This window comes from Myiozetetes cayanensis, unplaced genomic scaffold (genome assembly GCF_022539395.1).
Source record: "Myiozetetes cayanensis isolate MyiCay16 unplaced genomic scaffold, myiCay2020 scf30, whole genome shotgun sequence".
In the NCBI taxonomy this organism is placed as follows: domain Eukaryota; kingdom Metazoa; phylum Chordata; class Aves; order Passeriformes; family Tyrannidae; genus Myiozetetes; species Myiozetetes cayanensis.
Window position 1 is genome coordinate 6178946 of NW_026087522.1, and position 20416 is coordinate 6199361.

General features: G+C 42.4%; 1 long non-coding RNA gene across 1 annotated transcript; it reads right to left on the reverse strand.

The window, feature by feature from the left end:
* Positions 1 to 810: 810 nt before the first annotated feature.
* Positions 811 to 18767, reverse strand: LOC126645523 (uncharacterized). Its single transcript, XR_007630133.1, has 3 exons — positions 18659 to 18767; positions 12728 to 12880; positions 811 to 1066 (listed from the first exon to the last, which is right to left on the reverse strand). It is a non-coding gene; the product is annotated as an uncharacterized LOC126645523 (long non-coding RNA).
* Positions 18768 to 20416: the final 1649 nt, after the last annotated feature.

The following is a 20416-nucleotide window of genomic DNA, read 5'->3' on the forward strand; positions in this document are numbered from 1 at the left end:
AAGCATCAAACTCCTCATACACAACTCCAATCATTCCTACAGACAGTAGGAATTTCACCTCTCAGCATGTTTCTGTAGACATTCGCCCTTTTTCTGAGGTTTCTCCTTCCAGAAACCCACCTTTAGGGGGTTAACTGTTTGCAGCAGATGAGCAAAGCAATAGTTTGTTTGAGGTGCAGCCCAAAACACAAGAAATAGCATCAGCCTCAGTGTCTGTCTCCTCACCCTTTGCTGGCAGCTCTCAGGTTTGTTACCAGTGCCGGTGATCAGGCAGATCTTGTAGCTTTTGAACCAAGCCCTATCTAACATGGGCAGTCTCAGACCAGAGCAGGTAGGGGTTTTTTGGGGGCAGCCATGAGAAGTATTCCCCTTCACAGGATCTTCCATCAGGCTCCTTTTGGCCAAGGGTCCTTGTAGGCTGGGCTCCCCGCTGAGGCCATCATGGGGAAAAGCAGTCCTGGTCCAAGCCTCTTGTCACCTTCGTTAGGGGAGCAGGAGAGGAGGAAATTCAGGGAAAAGTTCGAGGAACTGCTATTCCAAGCTCAGGATACAAGCTCCCTTTTCAGGAGGTTGTTTCACTCAGAGTGAGTGCTGAGCCCTGTAGTGGGGTCACTGGTGCAAAGAACACATTGGTGTGATCAAACAGCATCACTTACAACACCAGGCAGGCACAAGTGCAGGATGTGCAACACCAGGACGAGGTAAATACCTGCACACACGTCAGGAGTCAGTGCCTTGGTGGGCACAACAGCCTCCAGCTGTGCTTACTTCTCCTTTTGATTCTGTTCCTTGCTTGTCCTCTGCAGCACAAACTGAAGGGAACAGCATGCACCTCATTATTTAGATTTATTGATCTATTGACAGCAGTTCAGAGCAAAGCAGAAGGGCTTATTAATCCTGCCCCCACCAAGTAAGGTCTGGAGAGAGCAGTGGGAGACCACAGCCCCACCAGTCACTGCCCCAGTGGTGAGGGGTTGTTCCTGGTGCAGCTCTGTGTTCTGAGAGGGGTTGCTGCAGTCCCTCAATGATTTTGCGTGTAGAGCCAGCATCTGATCAGGCTTTTAACCTGGAGGGGGAAGCAAAGCAGAATTCTGGTGAGCTAAATTACCTTCTGCTGCATACAATCATCGGGCATAACACAGCTCGGCAATAACATTCATGTTGCCATTAATGGAAAACACTTCCACTGCACTCCAGAGATTTTGTTGTTGTTGTTTCCTTTGGTATGGAAGTGATCCATTCAGATTGGAGCTGCCTGAACAAAGCCTAGGGGCTCAGACACCAGCAGCAAGAGCTCTCTAAGTATCTCTGTCTTACTGTGTAATCTCTCAGTGACTGGAAGGAAATGTGCCAATTGCTGCTGCTGTCGGGCTCTGTGTGTATAAAACACACGCTCAGCTGAGTGGCCCTATGGGGCAACATGATTTATTTGCTGATTTACCTCAAGTAAATCATGATAATACTTCAACAGAATTGTCTTGGCTTCAACAAAATGTGTCAAAGCCTTTTTTTAAATGGAACATTCAATCCGTGCCTCGCTCCCTCGTGTCATGAAGTAAAGAATTAAAAACATGACTGTGTACTATGCTGGTAGAAGTCTGAAAAAGCTGATTAAATACTTATTGGGGAAAGTGAGGCATCTTCCAGTGTGCTCAAAGATATCTCAGGTTTTCTAAACATTAAAGCTTGTCTTGGAAACTTTTGGTCACCTTGAAAACTAAATTGAAATATAAATAATAATACTAATAATGATGATGTCAGAAGACCAGAATCAACACTTCATCCCATCTCCATATACAGGCTGTTCTGTCAAGCTGACAGGTGCCTGTACAGCTCCGAGGTAAAGAAGTGCTGAAGTGCTGACAGTAGAATGGTGACACTTGACCCACACACAACCAAGTGCCAGGCAGTGGATCTGGCTGGAGGAGTGACTTGGGCTTCCAGAGGCTGGAGGCTGGGGGATGTGGAATTACATTACCTGAGCTATGAATTGTTTTATATCCTTGGTCCCTAAAATGTTCAAGAGAAAGCTTTACTCCTGGCTGAATGAAACTACCCCTTGAGCCATTTTATTAATGTTTCTTTATTGTTTAATGAGGGCTTGCAAAGCTTAAGGCTGCCTACTCTGTTAAAATTAGCAACCACGCTTGGTGATGGAAAAAGTCATCCTGTTGTCTCAGTGGAATCATTCACAACCCAAGAAGGGATGCTGCAGCCAGCCCTTAATTGAATTCTGTGGCATTTTCAATGATAATGCATGAGCCTCCTCTCCAATTCAGGAATTATTACACAGAAGGATAAACAGGATAAAAATGAAAATTAATGCTCTTGGAAAACAAATCAAGTATTTCTGCAAATCTGTTTACTGGCACTTCTGTTTGTAGGCTGGTAAGTTAGAAGTCTCTGTTATTGAACCCAGACCCATCAAAGATGATCATTCTCTAATTCCATGTCCTTTTTCACTCCTGGTAAAAAACCATGAAGTTGCATAGAGCATTTAAAGCATTACTTTAAGTAGTATGGTAAATAGGCTGAGCTTATTAACTTCAGTATAAACAGGAGCACAGAAGCTGGGATTATAAAGGGAAGGCTCCTGTTCACACACCTTTATCTAAGGTAATTAGACATTTGTAGGGGGGATGGGGCGTAAACCAAAAATACAGGGCAAGAAAATTGATTTATTCTCTGAAATTGTCTAACTTTTACAGTGATATCTAAAAGTAGATCCTATCAAGTAATAATTTGCTATGTCATTTACAACATTTAGAAATGGAATGGCAATTACCAGCCCTCTCTATGTGTCAAAGGTTGCTAGACAAGGTTAGCTCAGCATTTTCACAGCATCAGGTCTTTCAAATTCAGATCTTATTCTTTATCAGACATCAGAGGAGTCCATCATAAAATAAGTAGAAACAACATAGGCAGTCTAGTTTCTGGACACCTATTCTTTTGGCAATATTATGGAAGATTAAGGCTGGGAGACTGCTTATTTTTCAGTTCAGAAATCCTCCTAAGGTTGTTCAAAATTTGGAAAATTTACTTTTTTGTTGTTTTTTACTGGGAGGAAAAAAAAGTAAAGAACTTCAATATAGAAATTTTCTCATGTAGATCAACTGCACTACATATTTACCAATTAGTATGTTACAAGAAGTCACTATTAGCAACACTGATGAGATTCAATGAGATGTGACACACTATTCAGGACGCAGGCCTGTTTTCAGAATAACTTGTTCTCAAAAACTGACATTTTTTTGTTAAGTACTTGTTAAGTAGTTGAGGTCAGGAGCTGTGTATTTCTTAAAAAGAACTTACTCCATAGAGTTTTTGGCAGGAGCAGGGACAAGGAGTTCCAGGTGACCCGAGGAATTTTCTTTTTCCTTGGTCCCACTATCTCTTGCCACATCAATTGTCCTTCATGAAACTGAGCTAACAAGTCAATACTTTGAAAACCTTAGCTTGTAGTCTCTTGTAATAGTAAATTTTGTCTGAGTTTAGGAGATTTCCCAAGTTTTTTCTTTTTCTGCTAGCTAAAAACAAGGACAAGAAAATCATCAGAAAACAAGACTAAAGTTAGCACTGGAAGAACTACAAGAAGAAAGCAATTGAATGTCTGTAAATTAGAAAAACATTATCACCTCATTAAAAATCATAAAATGATTGAAGCATGGAGGGTCAGCTCTGCTAAGAGGTTAGGTATGTCTGTGAAATGCTAAGAAAAATAAGTTGGGGAGGCTTTTGCTTTTCCTGTGAAAGCTATTTTTGCTCACATCTGATGCCTCAGGAGTCTGTAGGAATGCAGGAGCAGCTGATTTCCTCCTGGGTGCCAAAGATCATGTCTGGGGGGTCTTTAGTTTCACCATTTCCAGTGCTTCAGGTGTGTCTCTCGTCATCATGTCTGAGACTACTGAAATGGGAAGGGCTGTTCTACCACGCTCCATACTCTGCTTTACATACAAGAATGAGGCACATTTGCATAAGTGAAGTTTCCCCTCACATAATGCAGAATTCAAACCATCTCAGTGTTCATTTCTCAGTGAACATTTTCTGTAATAAGCATATCTGAAAATCAGCCTGTGAACTACATTAAGAAACCCTAAAAGCTGGGGCTGGTGGAAGACAACTTGTTTTGAAGAAGGTCCTGAGACCACAGAAATTCAGCCCTGTCTGTAAAGCCTGGGGAATGTGTGGGACTCCTTCTGGCCTGGTGCAAGGGTGAAGGAATTGGTTTGAAGGCCAAGCAATCAGCCTCAATCTCTGAACACAGCCTGGCATTTGGAGAGTTCAGAGCACCCATGACTTACTGTGCACAGCTCAGAAGTCCAGGATGAAGCAGGGACTGTATCGGTGCTCCCCCCATGTGAGTATGGACAGGAAACTTCTGATTCAGGGCATGTTTGCTCCTATTTGATAGATTTTGGATTTTTTTTAAATTTTTTTCTCTCTCCGTTGTCTGCTTATTCTTAGACATGATGAAAATTGTCATATAAATAATACCATTATATTTCAGAATTCACAAGAGTTCATCTTTCTTTTTCCTCCCTAAAAGAACCACTACCAAGAGGTCACTCCACATGAAGGTGTTTGACTTTTTTCATAATCATAGGAAATGACTTTAGCCCATCAGGAGAGTATCAGCTTTGCATTAGCAAGTTGGCTTGAACACAAAATGACCTTTTTACAATCTATGTATCCATTTCTCCGGAATTAATCAGCCATTCAGCTGGTAGTTTATTTAAACATAAACACACAAAAGAGGTGAAGTAAGAGTGTTTTCAGAATCCAAATATTTGCTTTCTACCTCTTTAAATCACCTCCCCACCACAAGGGTGAAGGCTGCCAATTGGCAGCTGAAAGCAGCATTTTGTCTTCAATTAGTCATATCTGAATCTTTTTTTTGCCTGTGAGATAGTGCCACTGGGACATATGTGTAACAACAGAGGGCAAACCAGGTCACTGGAAAACCAGCTCCTGGAGCATGTCTGGCTTGTGAATGAGTTCATGAGCTCCTATTCTCCCTCTGAGATTACATTTCCTGCTGTAGACAGATCACGAGGGCTGAGCCAGCAACTGCCTTTGGGCAAGCAGGAGGGAACACAACTCTTAATCTGGGGGATGCTGCACACAGGGCAGGAGCAGGGAGAGCCCTTCCAATATTACTGACTAACCCTGACAAGCCAGAGTGCTTGAGAAGCACTGTGTGCTCTCAGGTGTCTCCAAGGACAGGGATGGTGTGAAATGTTTCATTTCCACCACAGTATGAGAAATGTATTTTATGGCTACTAATGTTAATCACTTGGGTTAGGGCTGAGCCAAGGGTGTCCAGTGACAGACCAGGGTCACATTAGGTAGTTTACAGATACCAAAGGAAAAGATTTCTTATTGAGACAGAGGCCAATTCATAGCCAAGTATTTATGCTACAGCTCCCTGTGAGCTCCAGGAGGAATGGAGGAACTGTCCAATATGAGAACTTACGAAAACGATACATGGACAAGAGTTAATCCTGTTTGGGGTTGGTGGGTTTGCACGTGGTTGAGCATGAGGGTTGTTTCCAATGGGGCCTGATGAGCCTTGATTTCACATTTGTCTTTATGAAGCCTGGAAAGCTTTCCTGGAAAAATTCCCAGTGAAAGGCACTGGAAGTGGCTGACTTCCCCAGCTTGTGTTTCAAGGTGATGAATTCTCATGGGGCTATGTTATAAAAATGGTCTGGCCAAGAGAGGAGAGCACATACCTTTCAAAGGCAAACTCAAAATTAGGAACCTTGAGTGTTAGAGTTGGGATCGATTTCCCGAGCTCTCAGATAACTTCTATGACTAAGTAAAAGCATTTCTAAAAATAGGGTCTTTATCTGAAAGGAGGAAAACAAGATAAAGTATACTCAAATGCCTACTTGAGGTCTGCTCTCTGTGTTACAGCACTTGCTTGCATTTGACACAGCATTAAAGAAATAGAAGGCTTTATTCTGTGCTGTAGCTTTTGTTTCAGAGCGTGGCCTGTGTTTAAGCCTAGAATGACTCAGAACTGTCGTAGATTGACTAACCTGTAACTACTACAACAGTTGGAAAGCTTCCTTGCCTGAACCAGCATCTGGAAGGTGACTGCTGCGCAGCATTGCTTAGCATATAGGCCTACCCAACTTTGTGACCCATTTGTTATCATTTCATCTGGTAACAGAGAAAGTAAAGGTGGTCACAACCTCAACTTCCTTTATGACCTCAGAAGTGAATCAGCACAAAATCCACAGGTATTTCTTCTGGGGTTGCTTTCAGGATTATCTGGAAAGCCTGCAGTGCTATTCATATTCTCTGGCAAAGGAAGAATGTTGTTGCCCTGAAATGGAAGGTTTTCCTGCTGGCTACAGGAGCATCCAGTCAGTGGCCACAGGCTTGGAGAGCAGTTCAGACACAACTGGCCACAGGCAGATAAGCCACGGACACACAAAAGCTGAAGGTTAGACACTGCAGCCTAATTAATATCTTCATTAACAGTACTAGCCCAATAAGAAAGGTTTATCATAGATGTGAACATTTATCTTCAGGCCCAAACTGCCAAATTGAAGGCTGCTTACTCAAAGCCAAATTTCCTCTTCTTAAAGTACTTATATGAGTTTGTGTTAGACTGATGTGTGCATAACTGACAATTCTAGAAAATATCCTGTACTCCCAAAACAGCACTACTGTACAAAGGGAAATTAGAATAGAACAGTATAATTCCATCTGGAAGGGACCTACAGTGATCTTCTAGTCCAAATGCTTGACCACTTGAGGCTGGCCAAAAAAAGGTAAAGCATACAGAAAACAAACCTCTTTTCCTGACCTCACCTGCACACCTGAGAGCCCCCACTGTGCAGCACCGAGCCCTGTCCCTCTGCACGAGGCTGCAGGGGAACCCTGGGCTGGGGGGGCCTCTGGGGGGACCCCCTCCAATAACTGGGCTCCCCCAAGGTGGCTCACCTCATGAGCATCACTAGAGCTACAGCACCTTCAGAATGAGAAATGGGATTCGTTTGAATTCCTCTACCCAGGCCTCCTCTCTGCCCTTAGTTGTGAGAACTTAAAAAGTCAGATATATTCAGCTTTTAGTTTTCAGTTCATGGGTGTGTCAAAATGCTGGATAGTTTCCCTGAGGAAAGCTTAAAAAAGCTCTAGAACAACTCAAATAGTCTTATTCATTGCAGAGTCCCCAAAGGATGCCAAATTTAAACTGAATTCCTGCTTGGAGAGGAAATGAAAATAGAGAGGAAGGAGTTTGGAGGATCAGAGCGTTTTTAATTAGTCTGTGGTGGAGACAGTGGAATGAAGTGCTGTAATACCCTGGTGCCTCTCTGCACGTTGTTCTCTCCAGGGTCAGCTCTCCGAATCTGCTGAGTGACACAAGGAAAGGGTAACCTTATTGTTTCCTTCTCCCATGTTCTAGTCTCAAATCAGCACAGCACTGTTAAATTCTACTTTTACCTCTCCCTCTTTTTGGCTTTGCAAGAGCTCTATCCTAACACAGAAGGGAAGAGAAATGACAATTGGGTCATGTACATCTCTCACTTCTGGACTCCTCCAGCAGCATTGCAGCTGCCAGGCCAGGTTGCTCTGGTTTGTTCAGTATTTAATTCAGCAATGACCTACTCTACCTTTTGTATGAAAGAAACCACCTGAGTCACAGCAGCTTTTCTGTATTCTGTCCCCAACAGTCAGCTGGTTGTGGCTCCTGCAGCACTGGCTGGACACAGCAGCTGCAGGTGCTCCTTTCCCCAAATTAAACACAGTACAAATTTTCAGCATTTGTTTTCCAAATACTGCTCTTGCATAGAGAATGGGCTGAAGAACATAAAGTTATGGCAAACTTCCTATCAGCATAATGCCAGGCATTTAGAAAACTGCCTTGACCTAGTTTCTGATTTGTAGAATCAAGTAGTGACTTGCAGTTTAATATATGAAAAAAAAATCCTTAATTAAAAAAATTGTGTAGCACACATACTCCTTCCTTACACTCTCATACTTGTATCATGCTGTGCATGCTGTTAATTCAAAAGGCTGATATGGTCACAGACAGCCCAGCTTCTAGGATTTACCATTCAAACACACTTGAACTGGCATGAAAAATGCAATAAAATAATTCTTTCAGACAAGTTTAGAGAGAGGTATTCCCAAAAGACAGAATTCTGGCTTCCAGCCACATAAAGCTTACACTTTGTCAATAACACAGTGAAGGAAGGCATGAATGAATTTTATTTCATTGGACAAGTGACTTGGAATACAGATAAGGCAGGGTGAGCATATAAACCTTTAAATAAATGTTTTAGCATTATCTGGAAGGGAGGAATGCAATTGATTCCAATCTTTTCTGACAGAAAATCAGTTCCTCTAGAGCTCTTGGGGCAACAAACACTAACTAAAAGTGTCTGTTACTAATAAAATCTTTAAGTACAACAAAACAAGATGTTGTCATTTGAAATTAATAAGCTACAATTAATGCAAATTATTACTCTGTAGTTTAATTGAAATACTAAACTGTGATATGAGGTCTTTGTTTTACTAGGACTTTAAGAACCATGTAACTTTGAAGAGGGATCTTTAAAGAGCTGGAGGAAAACCCAGCAGAGCTATAGCTGACAAAGCCCCCCGACAAAAGCCAGTGCAAACAGCAGCAGGAGGAATTCCAAACACTCTGTCGTGCTCTGCTGGGGTTTCTCTCTAATGAGCACAACTGTGGTACCTGGAACTGCTACCAACAGTTAACAGAAAACACTGATCTCTGATTATGCCCCACATGCTTTGTTCTGTTTTGTGGGGGTTACCTCATGCAAAGTTGTTTTGTGGAAAATCTTGACCTTTTCCTCCCTCTCTGCCTGTTTAACATGAACCTTGTTTTATTCTCTGCAGTGATACTACAAGCTGGGGCAGTAAAAACTGCTGTTATAATTCTGGTTTTGCTTTGCAAACACATGTTCTGTGTCGGAATGAAGGGGGGCATTTCGTGCTTTAGGAGAGCCACGTCTGGAATTTCTACAAGAGAAACCCACTGCAAGTGGCAATTTCTTTTACATTATAAATCTAACCCAAACCAGTATATGGAACTGCAGTTTTATTTGCAAAACCACAGCTTGATAAAATTTACAAATAACACTCAATATTGTTATCTTGGGGGCTGAGGATGACTGGTATGGCTCAAAGAAGGGACTGAACTCAGTCACAACGCGAATTTCAAGTGAAATGGTACCTCATTCCCACTGCCAATCCCACACCAGCTCAAAGGAGTCACTATATTTTTAGTATTAAATGTTCTTTCCCTAATGCTTTCCATAATGGAAGCAAAAATTATAGAATAGAAACAAAGGGCTGGTGTTTGTACAAAGTTCGTTCAGTGGCTGCATTAATGCTTTTAGCCTAAAATACGTAGTAGCAGTAGTACTAGTACAGTAGGAATCTGTATTAGTTGGTAGAAAACACTTTTTACATTGAATTTGCTTTCAGGTTACTACTGACTGAAATAGACCTTTTCAGATTAAGTCAGATAACATGGTTAATAGGAGGGAAAAAATCACACAACTCCAGGGAGTTGTTATTACCTAATAAAGAGCACTCAGGGTCTGTTTCTGTGCCTTCCCAGCCCATAAATCACAGAATTTCAGGATCCTAACTTCTGCCTTTCCATCTTAATTGTTATTTTTATTTTTATAAATAACTATTCAACCTTCAGACTTCAGTGTGACCAGACTTTGGCCCCATACAAACTAAAAACACAAGCGGTGAGCTCAAGATTTAGAAATAGAAAATTGTATCTCTATTTTCATAGTTCTACAGTGAGAGAGACAATAGAATCTATTTCACTATCTTGTTAGAGACATAAACCTCCAACACTCAGGGTAGCTATTTCTGAAGGGGCTGCCTTTCAGCTTTGCCAAAGAAAGCATTCAGTAACTGCACGGGGAAAAAAAAAATCAAGTGTTAAACAATGGCCAACATTTTCCTTGCAGCTGATGGATGACTCTGTGTGGTAATTGATACTTCTGCACTGTTGAACCCAAAATAATTGCATAAAATCTCCAGAGCTCACAACTTGTCTCAGGAGCCTCTAAGAAATACATCCTAGAACTCTTAGCACCAGCAAAGGGTGGAATAGAGGAACACAGCCCTTTGCACTCTCCTCTCTGAACTGTTTATTTCTGGCAACAGGCTCCACATGTATATGTATATACATTTTGAATAAATTTCTGGTTTTGAATGACACTAAAAAGTGCAAGTCTACATTCTGCAGTGAGGTGTCCTGATAGGTAAATCTATGAAAGAATCCCTCGTGTACTTAGGAAGCATTTTTAAACATGCATTTTAACATTCCACCAACATGAACTGAATCTCCTGCCTTGTGACAAAGTGCTTCATATTTAAAGTCCTGAAAATGTTTCCAGATAATTTCTTTTGTGTTTTTGGCCTTTATGGAAATCTTTTGAAAGTTCTTCTTGATTTCAAATAGATAGAGGTACCAAACTTTGCTAACAAATTTTCATCCAGCTCTAATGACTGCAGATCCCATCAGTGGGTAGTGGGGGTTTTTGTTTTATACAAAAGCTGTTCAACTAACTACTGATTCTATAGGCAGTGCTGACACTGTACAACTTTAAAATCTCTTACCTTCTAGGGAATTGCTTAAATAATGAGAAGTTACTGATTGACATACCATGGAAAACTTTCAATGGAGTAATTTGACAAGTATTTCCATTTTCAGCTGAAGGCTACTTTTCTTTTGTTAAATATGATTTTCAAATAAAGTTTTCCTTAGTGCTGAAGAGCAGGCTACTTGTGCCTCAGTACAGAGCTGGCTGTGACAAATGACTGGATGAAGCAGTAATCTCAAAGATGACTTGAACAAAAAGTAAAATAAAAAAGATACCAATTATTGTAATTATAGGAACCCAGAAAAATGGTGTGACTTTCTCCATATGTCAGAACATGCAAGTCTTTTGAAGTTATAAAAACTCTTTTAAAGCACTTTTAAGCACTTGGGGGCTCTTTTAAAGAACTCCCTTCTTATTAGAAGAACAGGCAGCTTGGATCTCCAGGTCAGGGGAGGTGTGTTTGACAATTTAAATCAGCTCCTGTGTACCCTGAGGATGTGTGTCCTGTCCTCAGAGCTGCCCCAGGGGCAGGGATGGCCTCACAGGGGGATGGCCCAGCAGTAGCACCAGTTGGCAAAGGCTGCCCACAGCCACACTGCACAGTCCTGGGCCTTTGTGCTCTCTAAGGCCCTTAAAGCCCCGAAACTTCCTTCTCCTTCTTTTGTTTCCAAACAGCGGTGACTGCCAGCATAGTGTGTTCACAGCATGAACAGGGAGCACACTCAGGACAGCACAGGATGACATTAAACAGTGAGCAACTCCCTGCTGTGGCAGCAAAGAACTCTCCTGGCTGGAAGAACCAGGGTAGTGTTGGATACATCCATAGTTTCTGGGTAGAGCTTATAACAAACTCCCCTTAGAACAGGTTGATGTTTTCCTCTAGGACTAGCTGGGGCTCGCTCCAGAAGGCACTTTGGAAGTGAACCCATGTGCTTCCAGTATGGAAAACTGTCCTACAGCAAAGCAGGGACATGAGGAAGACTTTGCCTCCTGCTCTTCCACTGGAGACATCTTCCTTAACTCGCTGTACCATCGCTGTCATTTCACATCACTGCAGTGCTTCCTCTGATTCCCTGTCCTCCTCCTGTTCTGAGGAGATCCTTTGCCAGCAAGGAAGCTTGTGATACTGAGTTTTCCAAATACAGCCAGTTGAAAATATTAAATGAATGCAAATCAAGCATTTGTGCATACACAGAGGGATGAATTTGGGTTTGATCAACTGAAGCTTTTTTCCAAATGTTAAGTCTCAAGACATTTCTGCTGACTTCCTAAAATAATTAAAGCTTGTGGTGAGGGATTTTCATCATTTGGGGTTTTTTTACTAGCTGTATCAAATAGTAAGGAAAAGAACCATCAAGATTTCAACATATCCAATTGTGCTTGCTTTCCTAACAACTAAACCAAACTGTTAAATTTCTTGTCAACAGGCAATCATTTTCATGGATGACCCTGACTCACTGCACCTGTAAGTCTTTAAATAGCTCCACTTTCAGCTGCAACAGCTTCCAGGAGTAATTAATCCTGAACATGCTGTTTCACAAAAATGACTAGGTGATTTTAGAGCTGTGTTTTCCCTATAGTGAAAATGCCAGGCTATTGCCACATCAAGCTAGTTGTCATTCCCAGCTGCCTTCAGGGAGCCAGTGCGATGCACAACTGCAAGGGAATCACTTTGTGTCCCTTGGAGCTGGGGAACAGCACTAAATCAGCAGGCTAAGTGCTGCTAGAAGGAAGGATTCTGAGAACACCATCTGTTCCCAGGCAGATCAGTGGGATGATTTCAGTGTGCAATCCACAGTGTCACCCTTGAGTGTGTAACGTACCAGGCTTGTGCCAGCTCCCACAGAGCACTGCCCTACACTGCTCCTGCTGCTCTCCCTCCCTGCTGAGCAGAGCAGGCTTGGGCTGAGCTCCCCCTCTGTAAGAGGACAGTGACACTCTGAATTCAGTGTAGTCCAACACAGGGAGCAAAGTCAGATCCATGAGTGGTTTCACCGTGGACACAAGCACACTGCACGTCTCCCTAACACAGCCTTGGGCAGATGAGTGGTGTTATACAAACTGTGATGTTCTCAGCACAGTGGAAAGCAGTTGCACCTTGGAGGCACAGCTCTTACCTTCCTTCCTGTCCCACAGGGCAGCCGTGGCTGGCACAGACAGTCAGTCTGACCCCACTGGCCTCTTCCTCCATGCGCTGCCTCTTGACAGGGATGAGGCTGAGGCTCTTCCATTGCTGTGCTCCAAGGCAAATGAACCAATTTCCTGTTATTCTGCACATTCAAGAAAGAAAAAGGCAAATGAATACAATATAAGCTAGAAAAGCAAAGAAAAGAAAGTTTGCTGAGTGATCTTAAGCAAGCTGGTGGTGTGCTGTGCTGCCCACCCTCGTCTCTGCAGCACCAACAGCAGGTACATCCTCCCATGTGGCTCATCTTGAAGGACGCTGCCGGAAGATTTCATCCTAGAGAAATACCATGCAGAGGGACATGAGTCAAGATTTTTAGCATTTGAAATGAGCAAGGGAAGGTGATTTCTATTCCTGACTCTGGCACTGACCCACTGTCTGACTAGTCAGTTCATTTTTCTGTGGTCCCAAACTATCAGTCCAGAAGTTCTGCCCATTGGCTGTCAGGGCAGCATCAGCTCTTGGTAGAGAGCAGTTACTGCAATCACATTAGGGAATGTTTTTAATCGTATGAGGTAAGAGACACATAGCATTGCATTATGGGGTAAATACAGCTTTAATTGAAATATTTCGTTGTAATTTGCCTTGCTTGACTTTTCTTTCACATACAATAAGAAATCGAAACAAATCAGTAGAATCAAAGTGATGATTACAACATAACTTCAAATCCTGATTACATTTTCCTTTGTGGATGGTGTGTGTGAGGAAAGAAACACATAAATCACACACTAACTGGTTAACACATTTGAGGCACTCAATACTAAATCAGTGAGGCCTCATTTACTTCTAGTCTTAATTCCAGCATCCCCCCAAGGACCAAATAAATGTAAAACCTGGCTTTGCTGCAGTAATTTATTCTACCTGTTGAAAAGTCTTACAACAGGGTGTGTGATTCCAATACTGAAAGAGAAAAGTAATTATATACCTTAAGAATGAAAACTTCCTATGTTTCAGAAGCATTTCACTTTGACTTGTATTTGTTCTCTCATTAACTCTTACAACTGAAGGTGGAGCTTAAATTGATATTAAATATTACTTTACGTTTACCAAGGGCAATAAGTCAAAACCATTTTAAAAATAAAATAATATTGACAAAGGCCTATCAGCAGAGTCAACCAGAGGTTGTGACACCCCAAGTGAAATCCAAGCATTAATAAAAGCCATTGCTAAGAGAAATTCATCTAAAGAAAGGAAGCTACAGAAAAGAAATCTGTTTCCACAACACAGGATTTTTTTGTATTTTTTCTGGTCAGCTGAACTGACTATTTGAAGAGGTTTCCTGTTTTAACCCCTCATCATATTGATAACATTAACAAATATAAGGAGATCTTGTTTTCAAAGCCATGCTTACTGGTCAGGGATATTTTAGGATATTTTATTTTATATTAGTAACAATTTCACAGTAAATGTTAGGACATTAGCATACAGCTACTGTAATTTACAGGAGAAACCAGCCCAGCTTTTGACAGGGCTTTGGGTCATTTCTGGCACCTGCAACACTGCTCTAACAAAGGAGAGGATACTGTGCCATTAAAATTAAAGCCTCAAAACACAGAACCCACATGTGTTACCACAGGATCAAAATGTCAGCAAGCTGAGGGTGTTTTGTATGAGCTCATCAGTTTTGTTTACTGTTTATTGTCTGTTAAATAACTTAGGAAGCTTCTACTTAGTTAATTTTTTTGAACAAGATATTCCATGCCTTGATGTAATTTTTTTTCTTTGTGCAAAACAACCTGTGTTCAAAGCTAGAATTTAAGCTCTGGTAGCATTAAATATGAGTGTGTGGATTTGGGGATTTTGATTGCCTGAGTTTTTAATAGTAAAGCTTCCTTTATTTTTGAATAGGCAACTTTGTAGAAACCAATAGTGAGCAGGAGCAATAGTCTGAGCAGGCAGCATTGCTTGTTTTTCAAAGGGACTTTTTCATAACCTGAATGTGGTTATTATAGCTACTTACCTCATAAAATCAGATCTGGTAGCCCTCAAGACTTCAGTTCTTGGTGACAGACAGCAGAGAGCATACAAAATCTACCTAACTGCATTTCTGCTCATTTTTTTTACAGGTAGCATTACAGTTTGTGTATTAGACACAGACATCAGTCCCAGTCACACTGCTTACCCTGCCTGCCCTGTGCCTCAACTCAGGGGAATGGAGTTTTCCTCCTTCCCTGTGCACATCACAGAAAGCCACCCAAATACTTAAAATAACACATATTCCTTGTTACATCCAGTTAAAGATCAGGAGAAGGTTCTTCCCCCAGAGGGTGGTTGGCACTGAACAGGCTCCCCAGGGCAGTGGGCACAGCCCCAAGGCTGCCAGAGCTCCAGGAGGGTTTGGGCAACGCTCTCAGGGCCAGGGTAGGATTGTTGGAGTGTCTGTGCAGGGCCAGGGGTTGGACTGAGTGATCCTTGTGGGTCCCTTGCAGCTCAGAATGTTCTGTGATTCCATGTTCTTCATGATCAATGAGCTGAGTGCCTTACCCCATAACCAACAATTATCCCTGGTTATAACTCACCAACAGTTTACCTAGAATGAAATTAAGTTTTCATTAAACTGCAAGGTGAAGGCAACTAGACAACTTCAGAGTGGTTCCTCTTTTAACTGAGCAGATCTAATTTCAGATTTCTTTGAAGTTCAATCCTTCATGTCCTCTCCATAGGAGTAAACCCTCATCCCTCATAAGGCCACTGTTCTCCTTCGTATCTCCTGTGCTAAGTGGCATCTCTGTCCCCATTGCCTGCTGCTGACCTAGTGAGCAGAGTTTAAAATCGAATATGATTTACTGGTTCCCTTTTGGGCAGCACCATCACACACACAAATACACTCTGAGCCAGTTCTGAGACCTGATCCAGCTGAGACTGAGTGTTACCAAAAGCTGGTTTGGCTGCAGCCACGCAGAGGAGCACCAGAGCCCCAGGAGCAGGTGGGGAGAGCAGGGCAGGACAACAGCAGCCTGGATTTAGATCAGCTTAACCCGTAACAGGATTAAATCCCAGCATCAAAAGACACAAACTGGTAGGATTTAAAAGAAGATGACACTTACTGTGTGCAATTCTGAGAATGACTTTACCATGCCCCCTTTTCTCTTCTGTGTGAAGGGGCCTCTCAGATCTCTGTCACTTCTTTGTCAGGGCTTGGGAATTTCTGCCTTATGGAAAAGCGTGTCAGTGCCAACCAGGTAAATCAGTGAGCCCTGCTTAATTCTAGTGGGCGCCATTCCAGCATTTACTGTTCACATGCAGTCAAACCAAAGCCTGGGGGGGTGGGCTAGAGCCTGACCCTTTCCTCTCCATCCTTTACTTAATATACTGCTACCTTTTTATCTAATAACCTTGGCTCTCCACATCCTCCAGCTCTGCCCAGAAAACCTCACTGACAGACATGCTGAGGAAACATCTCCCCAGTTCCCATTTCTTTGGCACAGTACTCTGAGCTGTTTGGATCAATCAAGACAGAAATGTTAAAAAACTCTAGAGAACTTTCTCCAAAGAAGTCAAGTGAAGAAATGTAGCTGAAATGTAAACACACCCACATGAGGGAGCAGCTGGGAGAGGCTGAGGATCACAGTTCAGAACTTCGTGTCTCAATCTAAATTCAGTTCTGATCTGGATCTGGCCAGAGCACTTTATCTGATACATCTGTGTTCGACTAGCAAGTGTTAGAATATGTGGGATTCAACACAGGCTCACATAATTTCAGCTCAAACTCATGTCTTGCTGAAACACCACTGACTGCCTACACTGAGAAACAAGACCCACAGAGTATGGTAGATGTAATGAGAATTAAGTGTGGGCAGCTATAACCAAAGACCAGTGAAGTTCCAAACACTGACCACAGCCATTTGAGAGAAAATGCTCCAACCATGAAGCAATGTACACATGCAGTTAGAAGCAGCTGTTCATTGAAAAATTACTTCAGATGTCCCATTTTCATTAGATACTCATCTTTCCTCTTTGCGTATATAAAACTTGAACAAATGACTGTAGAATAAAATGGGTTCTCTGTAAAAATAGCACTTTTTGAGGGCTGAATTTGCAACTGCCTTTTCTCAGCTTGCCACTATAACTTTTTTATCCTCCCAAACCTCATCTTGCCCTACTCTTCTGTGAACAGAGCTGATGGAAGGAACGGCAACACCCCTCCTCTGGTGATGCCTCCTCACAGCTGCTGGAAATTCATGACCAGCATCCCTCTCCCCCTCACAGGCACACGCAGCCCTCTCGTTTGTGAAGTTAATTTAGTGAGGTTAAATGATACAGTATATCTGACTACATTTTTTCACTTCCAGCTGGAGCCCAGTCAGGGCTCCCAGGTAAGGACAGGAATACTCTCCCTGCCTTGCTTCATATCTGCTACAAAAATGATTGCATTATCCTCCCCCCAGCCCCAATTACCAGGCTGTGGAAAGAACTCCAATTAAGTGGTTAGCCATAATAGCATGGCAGCCCTTCAGGAAACTGCCTATCTAAATAGAGATGTACGGAAGGCAGTTTTCTCTCTAATAGTGATGCATTTTCAATTTATGCAATACAAAGTGCATTGGTCTGCAGTGTCCCTGGCTACTGATGATTAATAGCCCATACACTGCAAGGGGCTACAAAGAAAAGTGCCAAGGGAAGCAGATGCAGCGGGTTTTATATTATCATGACTGCAACAAACTCATTCAGTGGTGTCAGCTCTGACTGCAGGATTCTGATTATGAAATATGATGCGTGTTGAATTTAATGGCTTTCTCTGCCCTTCTGGTGAGTTCACTGCTTTCCAATGTCATTTTGTGTTCTCATCTGAGTGGTAATAAAAGGAATATCATTGACTGTGCTAGCTCTGTAACCACTGTGTGTTTTACAATAAATTGTGTTTCAGGACCTTTCTACCCAGGAGAGTGTGCAGGGCCAGAAAGTAATATTCCCCAGTTCTCCAATATGAAGGCTTTCTGTGAGAGGAGAGGAAATTATGCAGGACTGCCCTTCTCTTGAGGCATTCCTTATGTGAGCAGGACATCTCTTTTTCAAGTGGTTATATAGTAAAAAGATCAGTTTGGATTGCAAATAAAAAAAAAAAACCAGCTACTGCTACAGAGCAGAAATTACAATACCTTGATGACAAGAGGATAAAAGTTGTTTAAAATAAAATGTAAATAAGGAACCTGGGCATACATGGTGTCACCCGTGTAAGAATATAAAGTCAGGGGAGACATCTAAAGGGAGATTTCTTCATCCAGGAAATCATTATTCTGTCCAACTTGTCAGTGAGCTGTTGCCTGCACCACTGAGTTAAGATCTTACTTGCTGGAGAGATACAGGTGTAGCTATGAAATCCTCTAATGTCTGCAAAGTCATTATATTGGTTTCTCAAAAAAAATAAGCTTTGCAAAAATGCATTATGTCAGCCTCAGTGTTGAAGGGTGCACAGCAGACTTCTTCATGCTGCCAACCAACACTGACCAAGCTGGGCTGGCTCAATCCCAGCAGGGACAACACAGATCTGTGCAGAGAGAAGAGACAGAGTCTCAAAGCTGAGATATTTTGCATTACCTGAAGGATTTCCAGTGGTTCCATCCTCTTTGCCCTATCCATCTCCTGCCTGTGTGAGCAACACTGCGGGCTCTGTCACTCCCACAGCTGCATCAGCCAGGCCAAAGCAACATAAGAGATAAATAGAAAGACACAGTCTGTGAGGTTCTCAGATAAATCCACCTATCTGATTTTTCACCTTGGAATCCACTAGAGCCAGCCTGAAATACTGCACCAACAGCTGATCAGTGGTTGAGTGAGCAAGTCCTGTCATGCAGACAGGGTGAGACACAACCCCATTGTTCCTCTTTCAACCACCAAGAGGCACAAATCAAAGTTTACTCACTTTTGCACTTCACAGTTTCATGACTGGCCAAATCCAGAGAGCAGCAGTGAAAGAGCAGGAGGTGCTTCTCGTGAGGAGCAAAACCAAATCCACTGAGGCAGGAAGTGCCTGACACACAAATAGTATTTTTCTCTTTGTAAATGTAAAGCCCAAAGTCCACCTGTGCTGTTTTCTTAACTACAGCCCCCTCTGATGGAGTACTGCTGTCTCCAGAAACATAAGGAATGTTTTTCCAGGCAAGAGGACAGAAAGTTATGTGTGGACATTTCAATTTACTACAATCTGAATCCAGGGCTGGGGCTATATTTTGAATGTGATGAAACCAAACTGCAGAGGCTTTTCCTAAGAATTTACAGTTAAGGTGGAAACTCACCTTTACAGAAGTGAAGAAGTACGTTTGTCTGTTTTTTGGAAAAAGAAGATCACCACCAAACCAAGACACAGTCAATTAACACCACAGAGAGGTGTGTATGGCCACATGCAGCCATCACTGCCCCAGCTGAACTCTGCCTTTAGCTTAGTGAGTTTGCATTCAGCAGTTCAATTGTATCCCACACCACTTCATTTATTAGGTTTTCATAAAGAACCTGGGAATGAAACTTCCACTTTTAGGATAAACCAGAACATTTTTAACCTTGTTTTTGTCTCTAGTTGAAATGTCACTCGTATTCTCAATCATATTTTATACATGAACACTTAAAAAGCTTTGCCTAGAGGATAAATGAGAATTGTCTTTTGTCCTTTCAGACTATACTTCATATATTTTCACATAAAAATGTATTGAAACAAGATTTAAAACTGTTACACATTTTATTGATATCTACCTCCAGAGGGAGAAAAAAAGCACGTTAACATTTAACATGGTGGTTTTGTCTTTCTCCCTGTTTGCTGAAAAACTTGCAACAGTTGAAGGGTAGAAATGTCAGGCAGAAATCTGTGATCTGCCTCAAAATTAAATTATGTATTGCCATAACACAACAGAGCCTTTGTCCTTTCTGGAATTCTCAGTTTCAGCAGAGAATCATCAAAGGAGGTAAGAATTCCCAGATGAAGAGGAAATAGAGAACAAAGGCCCCAGGAGCATTACAATCAGCTTGACAAGGCAGTGGGGGCGTTGTTCCTACAACCATCTTTTGATTTACTCTGGAATGCAGGTCCAAGCAGGTGCCTGTGCCGGGGCACAGCTCAGTGCAGGGACACAGGAACAGGCTATGGGGCTGCAAACACAGAGAAGCCTCAGCTGCTGCCATGGAACAAAGCCTCAGCTGCTAGGAACAAAGCAAACCTCCTGCAAGGTGCATCCTCCCTCCTGCTGTGCCTGGTGCTGGTGTCTGCTGTTTACGAGCAGAGACATTGCAGGTATCTTGGACCCGGCACAGAGACAGCTGGCACTGAAAAAGCAGCCCTGAGAGGAGCTGCATCCTTGAGCCTCCCCTGCCCAACAGCCCATGAAGTGCTGTGCTCAAATTTAGATGTCTACATGGACAGTGAGACCGACTCAGCACTGAGGGCCATAGCATGCCAGACGCATCCAAGATGTTCTTCCCAGGCCAGCAGCAACGCTGCACAGTGAAAATTACCTCAGAAGGTCAAGGCAGGAGAGTTTCAAGCAGGTAAAGAAAGGTTTAGTATGACTGAGATAAAAGTTCTTTGGCAGCTGAGTTATGCTGTACAGATGGGGGAAGGGAAGGAGGATGACTTGCTCCCTGTGGTGCCCACTATCAGGCGCATTTCTTATTTTGAATGCATTTTTTATGT